Source organism: Electrona antarctica, assembly GCF_951216825.1.
Source record: "Electrona antarctica genome assembly, chromosome: 17".
NCBI classification, from domain to species: domain Eukaryota; kingdom Metazoa; phylum Chordata; class Actinopteri; order Myctophiformes; family Myctophidae; genus Electrona; species Electrona antarctica.
Genome location: NC_136798.1, coordinates 10,913,384 through 10,926,226, shown reverse-complemented (window position 1 = coordinate 10,926,226; position 12,843 = coordinate 10,913,384). Strand labels below are relative to the sequence as shown.

The 12,843-nt window shown below is 43.1% G+C and overlaps 1 long non-coding RNA gene across 1 annotated transcript; it reads right to left on the bottom strand.

Annotated features, from left to right (window-relative positions):
- Positions 1–222: 222 nt before the first annotated feature.
- Positions 223–3,746, bottom strand: LOC306941538. Its single transcript, XR_013792173.1, has 3 exons — positions 3,633–3,746; positions 2,559–2,669; positions 223–1,377 (listed from the first exon to the last, which is right to left on the bottom strand). It is a non-coding gene; the product is annotated as an uncharacterized lncRNA (long non-coding RNA).
- Positions 3,747–12,843: the final 9,097 nt, after the last annotated feature.

Here is a 12,843-nt window from a genome sequence, read left to right as displayed (position 1 = left end):
ATGGTCTTAGTCCAGTGTAATGGTCTTAGTCCAGTGTGAACAGTGGAATGGTCTTAGTCCAGTGTGAACAGTGGAATGGTCTTAGTCCAGTGTGAACAGTGGAATGGTCTTAGTCCAGTGTTAACAGTGGAATGGTCCTAGTCGAGTGTAATGGTCTTAGTCCAGTGTGAACAGTGGAATGGTCCTAGTCCAGTGTGAACAGTGGAATGGTCCTAGTCCAGTGTAATGGTCTTAGTCCAGTGTGAACAGTGGAATGGTCCTAGTCCAGTGTGAATTCTCTTGTGTTCCAATCAATGCAAATTTATATAGCACATTTCATAAACGCAAGGTTTCCAAAGTGCTGCACAAAATACATAAAATCAGGAAAAGTAATAACAGTATATCGTAAAAGTAAGTAAAATAAAAGCCAAAGTATAAAAATGTGTCTTAAGGAGGGCGGCATATAATGGTTCAACAGTAGGGGCAACTTTGATATGGAAAGGTAGATCGTTCCATAATTTTGGGGCTACAACAGAAAAGGCACAATCTCCTCTAGTTTTCAAATGAGTCGTTGGGACCAGGAGTTTTTTTTATATGAAGATCGCAAGGTCCTAGGGTGGTGTAGCCTGAGAGCAAAGGTACTGGAGGTGCCAGCCCGTTTTGTGATTTAAAAACAAACAGTAAAATCTTAAAATTGATTAAAGCTTTGTGTGCGAGTGAAACTGTTCCCACCCACACTCATCACATTTGTAGAGTTTCTCTCCGGTGTGAATTCTCTTCTCTGGTCACACTGGTCACAGTGGAATGGCCTTGGTCCAGTGTGAATCCTCTGGTGTTGTATTACGCTTGATGATGAAACATTGAAACTGTTCCCACACTCATTACATTTGTATGGTTTCTCTACAGTGTGAGTGCATTTTAAGACTACTTTGTAGTGAAGCGTCTTCCAATCTGGTCACAACAGTGATGTATTGGATCAGCCAAGTTTCTTTGTTCATTCACTGCTGGTACAACCCCATCTCGCAGAAATACGGCGAAATAGCAATACCGTACATACATGCCTAGAAAATCCAAAAATCTGTACATATTACACGACTACCGTTTTGACCACGATGGAGGCGTGGCTTTCATGGGTTACAACTCGGATGGGGCTGAGCAGGCTCTACTGAACTTGGCACCGCTCGACACGGCACCTTTGGTGGCGTCTCCCGTGGCTCAAGTTTGGTAGAGATGGCACCCCTCAGTCATTGTCTATGGGGAGGATTTCAGTGTCATATGTACAGATTTTGGGGTATTCTAGGCATGTATGCGTAGAATTGCAATTCCGTGCCATTTGACCTTGTTTGGGTGAGACCGGGTAGGCTAGTAGGACAGGAAAGCCAGATGGAAGGTCCAACGCTGGATTGAAAACAAAGACAAGATATAGTTGAGTCAGCGTTTAATATTATATTAAACATTGCTATGCATCCTAAATGGACTGTTTGCTGTGATATTATACACTTGCTGCTGCACTGTATGAAGGAAGCCAAACAAAAACAAGTCTTAGGTCCCTGCACAGTGCACACTGGCTGAGTTTTCGGATTTTTAGCAGTGTTTTTCCGTCGGTTTTCCGAAAAACACGTCCAGTGTGCAACCACCTTTACTCTTATGTACCTGTAGACAAGATGTAACAATAAAGTACAACCTTGAACCTCATTGCAAAATCGTAATTGCAACATGACATTTTATCTGCATGTTTTGATCAGGTTTTTAGCAAAAGCAATATCAATCCATCAGAGATAGTGTATACCCATATGTCATGTGTATCATCACTCACACATTTGTAAGATTTGGCTTAATGTAAAAGCACTTTGATTCTATAATTAATAAACCATGAATAAATAAAACCGCCAAAGATTTCCAAAGAGAGATATCCAGTATATCTGAAAGTCACATCTGTGTGAAGTGAGGGGCGCTCTCATCATCGTACATCATCATGAAGCAAGTCACGTAACATGTCGATTTGCTCAGACACGTATGGCGTAATGCCCCTCAAAAATAAATAACCCCCCCCCTAAAATAGCACATCTACAATCTTACAAGTCGCAACACAACACATTGTGAGCTTGTAGATCTGCCATTTTCACGGTTCCTCATCAGGGTTAGTGGTTAAACTAGACCAGTGGTTCCCAAAGTGGGGTCCCCCAGGGGTCCTTGAGGGAGTTCCAGGGGTCCCCAGCTAAATGATAGTTTGGAACCAAATGGACCCTTATTGGTCTGTAACTCTGAGAGTGTACAAGTGGAACCAAATGGACCCCAATTGTACACTCAAGAGTTAAATTAACAGTGATTTTACAATATAGATTGGGGTCTCAGAGAGAAATGACATTAAATGGGGGTCCGTAGCCTATTGCATATCAAACCGAGGGTCCTTGAAATTAAACTGGTTGAGAATCACTGCTAGAGCCGTTATGGGGGTCCCTGGCATATCTTTACAAATGGGGGGGGGGTCTGCGGGCTAATAAGTGTCAATTTGGGGGTCCTCGTATTTCTTACGTAAAAGTATCAATACTGCAATGTAGAACTACTCCGTTACTTACACGTAAATGGCAGGGATTCAACAGCATTCACAACTTGACACGCTGCAAGCTTGTAGATCAGCTACTTTTGAAGAAGATATACTTTTTTCACCTGTAATGTTGTGTCCAAATCTGTCAAGGAAGTAACATTATACAATTTCAATATGGCTGCTGTGAACAATGCCTATTGGACAAAGACAATAGAACAATAGAGCCTGCTCAGGGACTACAGATGTAAATTAGCTTAAATTAGCAAACTCTGATCTATTTACATGGATGTGAAAACTGACGTGTTGATTAATGAGCATTGTCCCTGTCAAATAAATAACCAGCACGGAATGTGTTTGTAGCATGGAATGTGATGATTTGACTGGCTGAGCATGGAATGTGATTATAAGAGCACCCCTCACTTATTCACACGAGTGCGATTTCTTTTTTAGCAGGACAGAGGAAGTGAAAACCACATTTTGATTTCTTCCACTTACAAGTTAATCAAAATCACTGTGAAGTGAGGGGCACCCAGATTTTTGGGGCATGTTGACGTTCTAATGTCCATGAAAAATGAAATGTATTTATATCAGCGAGACGACATCTTACCATAATTTACCAAAACATTAAAGCCATAAACAACCATTCAAGTTAATACACTTGGCTGGCACAAATTGCATTTACCCCCAAAACAAGAATTCAACTTCATACACTTGGCTGGCACAAATCACATCATAATTCACCCCCCTAAACAAACATTCAACTTAACACTTGGCTGGGACAAATCACATCATAATTTACCCCCTGGGCCCTAAACAAACATTCAACATCATACACTTGGCTGGCAAATTGCATTTACCTCCTAAACAAACATTCAACTTCATAAACTCAGCTGGCATACCCTAAACAAACATTAACGTCCATATAGACTAATTGCCTGGGATGGGAAATGTATAATTAGGCTTTAAACAAACATTTAAAAGGTACATAGACTTGGCTGGCCTATTATGTAATTTCGGAAAGCCATGCATTGAAAAACTATCAGGATACTTGAATGGGGTGGATAGGGATACTTGTAAACCTATTTATTAGGTAACGGTTACTTACAGCAGCAAACAGCAGCCAGGCTAACAGCAACTGACTAACTGAGGCCTTTTAGACACACAAGAAAGAGCAAACAGAACACAGCTGAACACAAGCCACAATCAACACAGGTGGATCACATGATGCCAGACTGGAGGGTCACCAGATTACTCACATTTGTTACTTAAGAACCAAGTATCAATAGATTAAACAAAAGTAGAAAGTACGTATTTTAAAAGAACGTTTTTGCTACTCACCAAAACAAAGGCGGGTTGTGTTATTAGAAAGCCTTTCCTTAGTGGACGCACTCTGAGCCCCCCACCACACGTATAAACGGTACTTTTTGGCCAGAAAGGGATTTCTTTTCACCGGAGGAAAAAAATTCTCTATGAGGCAGTTCTCTGGGCAATATCGGTAGAGGGCGCATTGGAGTAACTAAAAGTTTTTTTTTTCTGGTGGAAACAAAATCCCTTTTTGGCCAAAAAGTACCGTTTATACGTGTGGTGGGGGGCTCAGAGTGCGTCCTCTAAGGAAAGTAGGCTTTCTATTGACACAACCCGTCTTTGTATTGGTGAGTAGGTCAAATGTTTGTGAGATTTCCACTAAAGAGGAGAGGCTGGTCTGATTTCGATTTGAGATTTAAAACCGAAAGTCCCATAGCCTTATACTGCAGGGCAGAATCATAGAAGCAGTAGAAGGCTATGGACCAGAGCTAACATGTGAGTAAAATTACAATATTTGCTTCTGAGATGTAGTGGGTAGAAGTAAAAGTAATGGAAATTGAAAATACTCAAGAAAAGAACATAAGTGAACATGATTAAGTGAATGTACTTAGTTAGTTACTTAATTGGGTCACAAACAACAACAAAAGCACATGTGGTGACTGGTGGCAGAAAAGGAGGGAAACTGATTCTGTAAAGTTTACAGTATGTGTAGTTTACAATGTAAACTATTGTTACTCTGTAGATTTATGCTGTGATTGGCCAGTAATCACTTGAGTGGCAGCGTGACGTAACGTGCCTTCCACACTTCCGGCATACTTCCTCTCCCAGTGTAAATTGTTCCGCCCCTCCATCAACACACATCGCTCCAACAAACTGCAGCAGCCAATGAGGCATCTATTTTTTTAATGGTGAGCCCAGTGTCTCTGATGTCATGGACACTGGGCCAGAGTATATAAAAGGATAGAGACTGAACTGGCGCGAAGCTCCGCCCCCCCAGCTATTCATGTCAGTGGAAGTTGCTCAGTGGCGTTTTGAAGCACCCGGAAGACTGCCGGAAGTACCGTCTCAGAACGTCTACTTCCGCATTTGACCACCACATTTTGGTGGTCAAATGCGGAAGTGCAACCGAGCGCTCAATGTTAAAGCCCAGCTGCACGGGGTTTCCCGGTCATGAATCCACGGGTCCGCCTGTAGTCCCTCCTCCTACCACTAGGGCCCAGAGCTTCAACGTTGAATAGCCTCACTGGCCCCTTGCACTGGGCTCACTTTCTTCCTGGACTACAATTCCCATAATTATTTGGTGCACTGCTCCTCCTTGTGGATAGGGGAGGGCTGTCTTCTTGAGACAACATGTAGTCCAGGAAGTAAGTGAGCCTAGTGTCCATGACATCAGAGACACTGGGCTCACTGCTAAATTCTAAAATATTTAAAACCACATATTACACACATAAAGACCCCCAGGTCTAAATCTTCTAAACGTCATTAACCCATTTAGACCTGACGTCGAATAAAAAAAAACCTTCGCTCTGAAAGAATATATACCTATTCAAAGATTTGTGCCGCATTTTTACGATTTTTCAAAAATAGCAGACCTACAAGCTCGTAGCACGCCACTCGGTGGCGCGCTATGAGCTTGTAGATCTGCTATTTTTCAATAGCTAAATTATAACATAATGTTTAAAATACCAAAATGGGTTCCCGCCCAAAATGGGTTAACATATATTGTTTTGCTAAAAGGGTGAAGTGTCCCTTTAAGCTACCCAGCAGCACATAGATGAACTAGTAAGACGCCCTGAGGGCTGAAACAACAGGTCTGGGAATGCCCATATACTGTATGTACTCTAGTTTTCTCCGGCTGCCGGGCGCGGCTGTGCTAATAACTTTGGGGCGGGCCCGTCTAGAGTTTGAATGGACAGGTATCAGTCAAAAGGGAGACATCGAAGAGGAAGGACGGGTGGGGGAGGATCAACATAATGGAATGTCAGAACAGGTCAGCTCCATATATGGAGATCTAAAGGTTTGAGGTCAGATGTAGAGTTGCTGGCCGGCTCCATACAGTATATGCAGATCTAGGTGATGATCCAGTCTTCTCCATGTATGGCTATCGAGGGTTTGACGAGGTCAGTCAGTGTCATGATCTTCATATGGAGAGATGGCCATATATGGAGCATGTCACGAGTAAAATGGTAAATGGTGCATTTATATAGCGCCTTTATCCAAGGCGCTTTACATAGATTGTGCATTACATTCACCCATTCACACACACATTCATACACCGATTGCAGCGGAAGCCATGCAAGGTACCAACCAGCACATCGGAGGCAATTTGGGGTTCAGTGTCTTGCCCAAGGACACTTAGACAGGAGGACAGGAGGAGCCGGGATTCGAACCGCCGACCCATGGATCATTGGACGACCTGCTCTACCTCTTGAGCCACAGTCGCATAGTTTAATAGCTGCAACATTAATGGGGGTTGGGCGAACAGATCGGTGAACCAATAGGATCTACCGGATGTTTTGCATCGGCAAATTTGAATCCATCCCTCTAGACCAGACATCACACTGGCTGGGGCAGGCTAGTGGAGAAGAGATCCAGTAGAACTATAAGACAAGTCATTTTATGCCATGGTGTCGCGCTCCAAAAAAAGGCTAGCTTTGTCTTATTTTCAGCCCACAGCTAAGTATGAATAAAGCATTCCGATGCCATCAAGGCCCGCCAAAATACATTTCTGTTGGCTAAATAAATTGTGTGAGTGCTGCTTCCCACGCTAACCAACAACCTTCACTCTAGCTTTATGTTCTGTTTTAAAGGGTGAGGTTTGTTTTGCCTGGCACCACTTTTTAATCATTGTTTTCCTCCACCAGAAATTATACCTTGTTGCTTGCTACCATGCCCGAGCATGTAAACATGCTCAAAGGCAACACGCACATACATATACTGCGCACGCACGCACGCACGCACGCACGCACGCACGCACGCACGCACGCACGCACGCACGCACGCACGCACGCACGCACGCACGCACGCACGCACGCACGCACGCACGCACGCACGCACGCACGCACGCACGCACGCACACACACACACACACACACACACACACACACACACACACACACACACACACACACACACACACACACACACACACACACACACACACACACACACACACACACACACACACACACACACACACACACACACACACACACACACACACACACACACACACACACACACACACACACACACACACCTCTTGATAGGGACCGGCTGGTGACATTTGTTATTACCTTTTATGGCCGAGCTTGGGGCAAGACATTTTTATATAATTTTATGGTCCATAGACTGCTGGCATTTATACTTGTTGTGGCCTTTTGCACATATTTCCTCTGTGCAACTCACCTGGGAAATATTTCAAAAATGAAACGTCCTACATTATATTTCTCCCTATGATGTGATGGTTGGTAAATTGATGGTTGTATGGTCTTTGGCTGTGCTGTCACTATTAGTTTAGATCTGAACTGAATGCTGTTGCATTTTCTTCAAAACAATCTTTTTGCTACAGTATATACTACTTCAACAAATGTTTTCAACATTCACTATATTAGTGCACACATTATCTCTGAATTCATGTGATGGACGTGTCATTTCGATGTTTTATTTTCCAGTACTATTGTCTATGATGGCGTTCCAAACATTGACCCCTTTTCCACCGGTTGGTTCCCAATGGGAACCGGTTCAGTTCTTTTTGGTTCTTAGTCCATGAGCCAGCTGGAACGTTAATTATGAATCGAGTGTGCAAAACCATTCATGCTTGCTCTGTTTGTGCTACATATTAGTAAGTACTAGAGATGGGATTTATGGCTCTTTGAAGGGAGCCGGATCTCTGGGATCCGTTCCTTTCAAAGAGTCGTTCAAAAGACTGGCTCTTTTGAACGACGTTCCCGATGGGGGGGAGGGGTGGGGGGGGAAGGGGGGCAAAAAAAAAAAAAACTGTCTGCCCAGTGTCCCCCCCAGTGCCTCCCCAGTACCTCCCCAATATCTGCCCAGGGCCTCCCTAGGGACTCCCCACTCCCCAGTGCCTCCCCAGTGTCTCCCCAGTGCCCCCCCCCCCCCAGTTGAAACCCCCCTGCCCCCCTCCTCCTCTAAAAAGGAACGGCTCCCTACTGTGAACCGGATCCCATCGTTCCTTTCAAAGAGCCGTTCAAAAGATCCGACTCGTTCACGAACGTCACATCTCTAGTAAGTACTATAAATGTTACCATATTATTAATTCATTTGTAGTGTAGTAGATGTAATAACATGTACTAGCTGGTGATTTTAAGCTAGTGTGAGATCAACATGGTGGGATATGCATATGGTATGGCGGTGCTTTGGTGCTGCCAGCAGATGTCAGTATCGTTCCTCCATAGAGAGGTGAGTTGAGTCTCTGCACGGCTCTCTGCAGTATATCATTCTCCACTATATATAATATGTCTAGAGACTCCAGCCTCAATACTAATCATCACTCACATTATCATTTTGTGCTTAATATCCGTGAACTTGCATTGCCACAGTGGCAAACATCAGAATTAGACAAATGACAAATGTTTATTTGCCAATTAAAATACATTTAATGTTATTTGTCTTAATTGGTGGCACAGACACACACACATGGTGCAAGGAGATCACATGCAGTAGAAAGGAACCGCTCCAGGTATGCAATAGACCAGTGATGCTCAACTCTTTTAATTTCAAAGACCCCCAGTTTGATCTGCATTAGGCCCCGAACCCCCATTTGATCAGATGTGTGTCTTTTGGAGCCGAATAAAATCCATAAAATCCTCAGTGTTCATTTGTCTCTGGGAGTTACAGACCCCTAAGGGTCCATTTAGTTCAGACTGTCAATCATTTACCTGGGGACCCAGATGCAAGAACAATAACACTGTATGTGATAAGAAAAATAAATACTATAATACTACTGACTGGATACTAAGGAGAATTACATCAAGATAGAGGCACGTGACTTGTGATATAGAACCACTTTAACAGCAATGGAAGTAGCTCTCTAGCTAGCTGCTAAGCTTTGAAAAGTTATGGAAAAACCCCTTTGAGACTTGAAAGCTGCTAGGCATCACTAGGTCTAAACCAAAGATGCCAATAATCTGTGTCCAAGTTTAACTCCCAGGTGCTCTGCAGCGGCCTGTTCTGTATTATGATCACGATTTCATTTCATGCCATGAAAAGTTGTGTCTGTCTGTTGGACATGTATCGACTTACACTGCCAGAAATCTTTGCAAGGTCACTCGTGAGAGTTTGGAAATCTGACAAATGTCAAAAGACGCATTACATGACAAAAGTGATGTAAAAACAACAAAAGTGTGTCATGGATGACCTTCCTCTATAAAAAAAAATCACACCTGTGTGAACTGAGTGGTGCATGACATGAAAAGGCTAATGGTGGTGCTATGGTTTTATTTTTTTTAATTTTTTTTAAGATATTTTTTTGCGGCTTACGCCTTTTATTGGTTTTTGAAGGGACAGACAGTAGGCTGACAGGAAACGGGAGAGAGATGGGGGAAGACATGCAGTAAAGGCCGTGTCGGGCTCGGGAGTCGAACCCGCGGCACACTGCGACTGGATTACCAGTCGGGTGCCCAGACGGTTACGCCACCGCCTGGGCCCTATGGTTTTATTTTAAATATATTAACATATTATGCCAATATTATGGCAAGTATAATATAGCCTATGCTCAGTGATGTAAATAGGTTTTCAATGTAATGAGTCCCGGGATGCAGGGATGGTCTTTTAGATGAGTCCCAGGGACATTTGATGAGTCCCACTTCAACGACGTTAGGAGTCATATTTTGCCATTTTTACAAATTGCAGCATTTAACTCCCATTTAATTTTATATGGTTATATTCATGTAGAAAACAGAATAAATTATTATTATAACTAAAGCTAGCAAAATAAACTAGAATAAAAGTAACAGTACAGTAGTACAGTAGTGCATCCCATGGATGCAGAGGTCGTTGTTTTATTGCGTCCATTATAAACTGCGTTTTGGGATGCAAAATGCACCCTATTTTAATCTCTGTATGCTGCATATAATATGCCATATTCAGGTTCATACATGTGCATATATGTGTATATATAGGAAATATATGTCTCTAGCTTATGCAATTTTTATTTCCATGTGGGGGGGTGCGTTAGCTAGGTCGGGAGGTAACGGGGTGCATGGCCAAACTGCAGCTCTATCCTATAGTGGCAGCGGTGGCCGAACGGATAGCGGAGCGGTCTTGATACCGGAAGGTCGCCAGTTCGAATCAGCGGTCCGACCAGGGTCCGACACGTTAAAATTACCACCGCTGAAGTGCCCTTGAACAAGGCATTGAACCACTACGATGAAATGTGTTCTATGAGCAGGGCCTGGCTGGAAACAAGTTCTTGAGCTTAGCCCAGATACCCTGGGTAAATATAGTAATCATTTAATTTCATTTAATTTAATTTCATACTGTAGTGTGATGTGTTGTGAGACATGACGCTTAATGCATAAATTGGTCTTTAATCTATCTATTGTTAACTCTGAGAGTCTAACCAAATGGACCTGTACATTTGTACACTCAGAGTTAAATGAACACACCATTTTACAGTGCATGTAAAATGGAGGAGGGGGAGCCAACGTCTAGAAAGATTAAGTCAATGACACAAAACAATGCGTGATGTGATGTGATGTGTGAGGACTACAGGGGCTAGTGCTAATAGGACAGGGGTCTAGTGGCCCAGGAGGACCATTGCGTTGGTCTGTGCTACTCTATTAAGAATTCACCACACTAATGTCAGAGAGGTTGATTATGAAACTATAGCTTACCCATTAAACAGATGGCCTTTGAAACTGCTGACACACCTTTAGACACACTTTAGTATACCAAGTAGACCTACCCAAAATATCTATGTATTATACTAGAGGAAAGGCCATGAGGGATCACAAATGCTCTCAGCAAGTTTCATGGTAATCCGCCCATCACATCTTGAAATATATTGTGTGCAAGTGGAAATGTTGACCTAATGCTGGCACTAGAGGAATGTCCACAGGCTCATGAAGGTGCACAGAATTTCCATGGCAATCCACATCCAGCAGTCTTTGAGATATGTTGTTTGTAGTGCTGGTGCTCCATACGCAAACCAATACATCCTGTATGGCAGGAATGAATTGCACATTTTCATAGTAGCCTTGGCTTCATTATCCCAGTTTACATGCTAACATTACCAATCCAGCTGGTACATAATTACAGTAGGGTAGAGAGAGAGAGAGAGAGAGAGAGAGAGAGAGAGAGAGAGAGAGAGAGAGAGAGAGAGAGAGAGAGAGAGAGAGAGAGAGAGAGAGAGACACACAGCCAGTACCAGCTAGTGCCAGAACTAGACCAGGAGACAGAGTCATCAGTCAGCCTGTGCCACAAAGAGCCGGGTGGCATATGCACTGTACTGTACTGGTACTATGGTGGAGAGGCACTGTATGGTGATTGGTGAAGTGAAGGTACACAACTTTGCCTATAGAAACTTCAGATAGCAGGGCCCTAAGAATACAAAAATACCACTTGTTCTTTCATCTATAAACTTGTTATTGGAGATTTAGGGTATTCTTGTCTTTGTCTTTAACTATTATATAAAAGTTTATTTGCGCATAGGAGACATTCCGCCTTTCAGCAGTTTTGAAAGTAGACAAGTGAAGGATTATATCTGTCTGGGTAAGTTAGAGACCTCTCTGAAGTTTGTATGGAGAATTGTTAAGAGAGCAGCACGGGACCCTTTAAGAGAGATAACAGATTATTCAACAGAAGGGTCCAGCATCAGAGACCCTTTAAGAGAGATAACAGATTATTCAACAGAAGGGTCCAGCATCAGGGACCCTTTAAGAGAGATAACAGATTATTCAACAGAAGGGTCCAGCATCAGAGACCCTTTAAGAGAGATAACAGATTATTCAACAGAAGGGTCCAGCATCAGGGACCCTTTAAGAGAGATAACAGATTATTCAACAGAAGGGTCCAGCATCAGGGACCCTTTAAGAGAGATAACAGATTATTCAACAGAAGGGTCCAGCATCAGGGACCCTTTGAGAGAGATAACAGATTATTCAACAGAAGGGTCCAGCATCAGGGACCCTTTGAGAGAGATAACAGATTATTCAACAGAAGGGTCCAGCATCAGGGCCCCTTTAAGAGAGATAACAGATTATTCAACAGAAGGGTCCAGCATCAGGGACCCTTTAAGAGAGATAACAGATTATTCAACAGAAGGGTCCAGCATCAGGGACCCTTTGAGAGAGATAACAGATTATTCAACAGAAGGGTCCAGCATCAGGGACCCTTTAAGAGAGATAACAGATTATTCAACAGAAGGGTCCAGCATCAGGGACCCTTTAAGAGAGATAACAGATTATTCAACAGAAGGGTCCAGCATCAGGGACCCTTTAAGAGAGATAACAGATTATTCAACAGAAGGGTCCAGCATCAGGGACCCTTTAAGAGAGATAACAGATTATTCAACAGAAGGGTCCAGCATCAAGGACCCTTTAAGAGAGATAACAGATTATTCAACAGAAGGGTCCAGCATCAGGGACCCTTTGAGAGAGATAACAGATTATTCAACAGAAGGGTCCAGCATCAGGGACCCTTTAAGAGAGATAACAGATTATTCAACAGAAGGGTCCAGCATCAGGGACCCTTTGAGAGAGATAACAGATTATTCAACAGAAGGGTCCAGCATCAGGGACCCTTTAAGAGAGATAACAGATTATTCAACAGAAGGGTCCAGCATCAGGGACACTTTAAGAGAGATAACAGATTATTCAACAGAAGGGTCCAGCATCAGGGACCCTTTAAGAGAGATAACAGATTATTCAACAGAAGGGTCCAGCATCAGGGACCCTTTAAGAGAGATAACAGATTATTCAACAGAAGGGTCCAGCATCAGGGACCCTTTGAGAGAGATAACAGATTATTCAACAGAAGGGTCCAGCATC